The sequence below is a fragment of the Lactuca virosa genome, chromosome 3 (assembly GCF_052849685.1).
Source record: "Lactuca virosa cultivar CGN04683 chromosome 3, Lactuca_virosa_CGN04683_v6, whole genome shotgun sequence".
Lineage (NCBI taxonomy): Eukaryota > Viridiplantae > Streptophyta > Magnoliopsida > Asterales > Asteraceae > Lactuca > Lactuca virosa.
Window position 1 is genome coordinate 137,528,427 of NC_136428.1, and position 6,000 is coordinate 137,534,426.

Sequence of the window (6,000 nt, forward strand, 5' to 3'; positions counted from 1 at the left end):
TTTTCCTCCCACTGTTTCCTTGGCTTATGAACTCTCTCTCTCGAAAGACACCCCTCCTTGCTACAAAGACCACATTCTCACTAAGTCTGTAGAAGAGGTAACCAAAGGATTTCTGTGGGCAGCCGCTGAAAATACACCTCTCACTTCGAGGTTTGAGCTTATCGTGAGTCTCACGCCTCAAGAAAGCCTCGCAACCCCAAATCTTGATGTGGTCTAGTTTGGGAACTTTTCCAGTCCACATCTCATGAGGAGTTTTGGCAACTTTCTTTGTAGGGACCAGATTAAGGATATGGGTGGCAGTATTTAAGGCATACCCCCAAAATGAGATTGGTAGTGAAGCTCGACTCATCATGGAACGGACCATATCCAACAAAGTTCGATTACGCCTCTCAGCCACACCATTCAGCTGCGGTGTCCTCGGAGGTGCAATTGTGAGACAATCCCACATTCCTTAAGACAGTCGAGGAACTCTGTACTAAGATACTCACCACCTCGATCGGATCGAAGCGTTTTAGTGTTCCTGCTCAATTGATTCTCTACTTCTTGTTTAAACTCTTTAAACCTTTCAAAGGTCTCTGACTTATGCTTGATTAAGTAGACATAACCATATCTACTATAATCATCAGTAAAAGTCAGATAATAACGATTAGCATCCCTTGTGGCAGATTTGAAGGGTCCACACACATCAGTATGTATGAGATCCAACAAAGCCTCACCCCTATCACAAGAACCAGTGAAGGGTGACTTTGTCATTTTTCCAAGTAAGCATGATTCACAACTATCATCTGACTTTAGGTCAAATGACTCCAAGAATCCATCCTTTTGGAGTTGGCCTATGCGTTTCTTGCTCACATGTCCAAGACGACAATGCTATAATGATGCTTTATCTAAGTTATTATTATTAGTACAATCAATACACAACACATTATTTCCTAGGTTATCTACAATAGAAACAGCTTCATACACACCATCACAAGGTAATGCTTTAAAATAAAGAACATTATTAAAGAAAACATTTATTCCACCAACTTCATTATCAAAAGAAAAGGTAAACCCTTGTTTGTACAAAGCATGAAAGGAAATAATATTTCTTTCCATTTCAGGCGAATAACAATATTTATTCAAATCTAATGTAAACCACTACTAAGCAACAAAGAATAAACTCCAATCTTGGTGACAGGTGAAACTTTCCTATTCCCCATGATCAAGTTTATCTTTCCATGCTCCACATTCTCACTTCTTCTTAGTCTCTGCAAATCAGAACATATGTGAATACGACAACCTGTATCAAGGACCCAAGAGTTAGAATAGGGTGAGTTATTAGACAATATAGTGTAAATACCTGCATGGGTGGTTTCACTTTCCCATCCTTAATATCTTGCTGGTACTTTGGGCAGTTCCGCTTCCAATGCGACTTTTCATGGCAATAGAAGCATTCAGCCTCTTTTGGGTCAGAAGAAGGAGTGACGAAACCTTTCTTGGTTCCACTTGAAGAGGAGCCTTCAAGGGTCTTACCCTTGGTACCCTTCGAAGGGGTCTTCCTCTTCTTTCCTTTACCTTTCCTGATTGCCAAGACAGGGGCGGAGTTTGGAGTAGGAGTAGAAGTGGTAATAACCGACTTACCTTTAAGATCTGTTTCTACGGTCTTCAGGAGTCCTTGAAGCTTGCTGAGAGTAACTTCATCCTTGTTCATCTGGTATGTCATGCGGAATTGATCATAACACAGGGGTAAGGAGTGCAACATGATATCAATTGCCAACTCCTCGGGGAAGTTCACGTTAAGTTTCAGCAGACGGTCCATATACCTTTGCATTTTCTGCATGTGGCCAGTGATGGGTTCTCCATCCTTCATCCTGGTTGTTATCATGGAGGAGATTATTTCATAAATCTCCTGATGAGCACTTTGATGGTATCTTTCCATCAAGTCTCGGTGCATTTCAAAACGGTAGAAGTCCTCATAGGACTTTTGGAGTTCAGCTGTCATGGTAGCCATCATGATACATGCCACTTTGGTGGAATCTCTTTCATGAGACCGAAAGTCAGCGATCTCCTGGGGAGTAGCAGTGGACTCATCAATTTCCTTTAGCTCCTTATCGAGTACATATTCCTTGTCCTCATAGCGAGTCACCATCCTGATGTTCCGGATCCAATCCTTAAAGTTGGAACCATCGAAGATGACTCTCCCACAAAGGTTCATGAGAGAGAAGGAGCCGGTAGGGTTTGAGCCAGAAGCAACATTGTTGGAAGACATCTGAAAAAGAAGAAAAGCCAAGTTTAGTTTAGATATAAAGATAGTCCTTAATAAAACACCCAAATGTAATATTAAGGCTAGGACCCAATCACAATATATTATGACTTAGAAGAGGGATGTCGTAATCTAAGCAATAACATATTTGAAAGGTAGGTGAATGACGATTCACCAATTTCCACCATGAAAACGAAATATAAACTATTATGTTTTAATTGGTTTTTTAGAAATTCCTAGATTGTTTTGAGATTCAATGAAATTTTCAAAGGCATGTTTCAATCTCGAGTGTGCCCTTCAAGTTTTGTGACTGTGATTCCGAGGATCGCAAAACAAGGTGTGAAGTAACCATGCAAATTACTTGGTACCCTTAATGTTTATCACTCAATCGATGTGCTGGTTAACCACACGCGCTCCACCGACCTATGATAAACCTTAAGTCACCCTTTACCTACCTTGTTAAGTCCAAGTTAGTGTGCTGGTTAACCACATACGCTCCACTAACGACTTAAACAAAGTGTAAAGTGTAATTTTTTGGGTTAGCACCTTATTCACATTTTCCTAAAGTAACTAAGATTGGGAATTTAATAAAACATTTAGTTACTTTATAATAATCATTATACTTTTAATGAGAATTTTAAGTCATTGTCCTACCCGTTCGGCTAACGATCCTCCACCAGTCAAGGAAGCGGTGGGTGAGAGTGGACACCCATTAAGCTGCCATTTTATAGGCAACAACCTTATACCCCCTTATAGACCGGCTTCGTGAATGAGGCCTACTAACGGTAAAACGACTTGATGTTATACATATATATATATATATATATATATATATATATATATATTATTAACTTATAATATTATAAAGTATAAGGGTTGAATTTTCACAACTAAAGTTTATTAAGATGACTTTACATGTTCCAAAAATTGAGGGCAAGTTTTGTAACCTTACAAAACTCTTCAATTCATAACTTATGAGTTTAAATGGTTCATTAAAATGAGTGACTCTTCATTTTATGTAACCTATGTGTTTAATAATGAAATTTAAAGGCAAAAAACTTTTGGTAATCCATAACTTGAGGACAAATTATGGATTCCATTAAAACACATAATGATCATGAATTTAGCATTAAACAATTTAATCAAGTAATTCCTATGATCTTTGAAGAACTCATAAGAACATGAATATGCATATCAAAATTTCAAGAACACATATAAACATGAAAATTTGATATTAGCTATTGTAAATGGATTAGCACAAACATTACACCATCTAAAACAAGTTTTAAAACACCAAAACAGTTTAGGGTAATGTTTCTAGTCCATTTCCAGCAGCAAAAGTCAAAAATCTGCTGTCAGAGGCACCAACTCATCAAGTGCATGAACTGACTCGGCGAGTTGGTTGAAGATGTGCTTGGACTCGTCGAGTCCCCCCATGGACTCGGCGAGTCCACTGTCCAGACAGCTTACATTTTTCGAATTTTTCACAATTTTGCATCAAGTATCAAACAAACAAGCCTAGGCTCTGATACCACTAATGGGTTTTGAGCATTCTAACACTCATAAGGTCTACATGCAACCCTAGAAACCGTGGATCTATGTTTGACTAAGATACATGCAAAATTGATTTCCAAGGTTCATAATCCTATCTAGCATACATGGGGAACTTTTAAACATAAAAGATAACTAGAAATACATACCTTGTAGTTGCTTGGATTCCTTGAAAACCTTGTGAGCCTAGCACCCCAAGTGTGATACCTCAAATGTCCCAGACAACACCAAATGCTCTTGGAATTAAACTTGAGAGAAATGATCAACACTTGAAATCGGCTTGCCCTCTCCAGAAACTCACTAGTGCCGATTTTGGTAAGTGTTATGTTGCTTATATAGTGTATCCAAATGCATGATGCCATGCAACCCAAATGGACCATGCCAAACCAAGTCAAGTAGATACCATAAATAGTTATGGACTTAGACACCTTATCCAACATGTTATAGGGTCATTCTTAGTGGACGGCATATCAGCCATGGTACTATTTGATTCGGGTGCTACCCGATCTTTCGTTTTGCTCGCACTTAGAAGGAGATTTAGTACAGCTCCGGGGGAGCTGGATTGCCCACTCGACATTGAGATAGCCGATGACAGGACCGTCAGAGTCGCGAGAGTTCATAGAGGATGTACATTACGGTTATTTGATGAGCAATTCTTGGTGGATTTGGTTCGTATTCCCTTACGAGGGAACAAGCTTATTATGGGTATGGATTGGTTGAGCCCCAACGGGGCAGTGATTGATTGTGAGCGCCAGCTGGTGAGGGTTCGTACTCCTAGTGGGGGAGAGCTAGTGATTCAGGGCGAGAGGCCACAGCGCGGACCGATTCTTTGTTCAGCGGCGAGAGCGAGGCGCTACTTCCAGCAGTGATGTGCAGGATACGTCGCCTATGTCATGGATACCCGAGAAAAGTAATGTACCAGTAGTACGAGAGTACCCGGATGTATTCCCGGAGGACTTACCTGGGATACCTCCGGAGAGACAGGTTGAGTTTCAGATTGAACTGGTTCCTGGTGCGGCTCCGATAGCCAAGGCACCATATCGGTTGGCTCCTACCGAGATGCAGAAGTTGTCTATGCAGCTGCAGGAGCTGCTAGACAAGGGTTTTATCAGGTCGAGCAGTTCGCCATGGGGACGCCGATTCTGTTTGTGAAGAAGAATGACGGGTCGTACCGGATGTGCATAGATTACCGGGAGCTGAACAAGGTAACGGTGAAGAACCGTTACCCACTCCCGAGGATAGATGACTTGTTTGATTAGCTGCAGGGAGCATCTTGGTTTTCCAAGATTGATAGACGCTCCGGATATCACTAGATGCGCGTCAGAGACGATGATGTGCAGAAGACCGCTTTTAGGACCCGCTATGGTCATTATGAGTTTGTGGTGATGCCGTTTGGGCTCACAAATGCTCCAGCCGCGTTCATGGACCTCATGAACCGAGTATGCAGGCCGATGCTGGATCGGTCTGTAATAGTATTCATTGACGACATCTTGGTTTATTCCAAGACCCGGGAGCATCATGAGGAGCACCTGAGAGAGGTGCTAGAGACACTGAGGAGGGAGAGACTTTTCGCGAAGTTCTCCAAGTGTGAGTTCTGGTTGCGCGAGGTGCAGTTCCTTGGACACCTCGTCAACTAGAAGGGTATTCTGGTAGATCCGGCCAAGATAGAGGCCGTGATGCAGTGGGAGGTTTGATGAATCAAAGAACCGAGTATGAAATCAATCAGAGTTAAAATCAAAGTAAGAATGCGATATTGGACACACGATGTAAATATGATTTCTGATCAGCTCTATTACGCATTTAGTGTTTACAGAATACAGACAAAACTCTTATCTAATTCTAGTAAAGTCTCCTATTTATAGGAAACAGAAAGCTTACAAAAAATATCCTAAGACATAGACACTAACGCTTCGCATAAAAGCGCCTTAGGAAAATACATTACAATTCATACGAAGAGTGCTAAACATACTTCGACTAATTACAACAAAATCAACCCTTACAATCTCCCCCTTTGTAATCATAGTCGAAGACTTCAATTTGTCAGAAGCTGGATGGAATACATCATCACTCTTCGTATCTCTGTGTACCATGAGATAATCTTCTTGAGCTCCTTCTTATCTCCTTCATTATTCTTCTTACATTGATTCATACGAACAATTAAGTTTGTATATTGAGAAGTTGCATATCTCTCCACTTCGCATGCT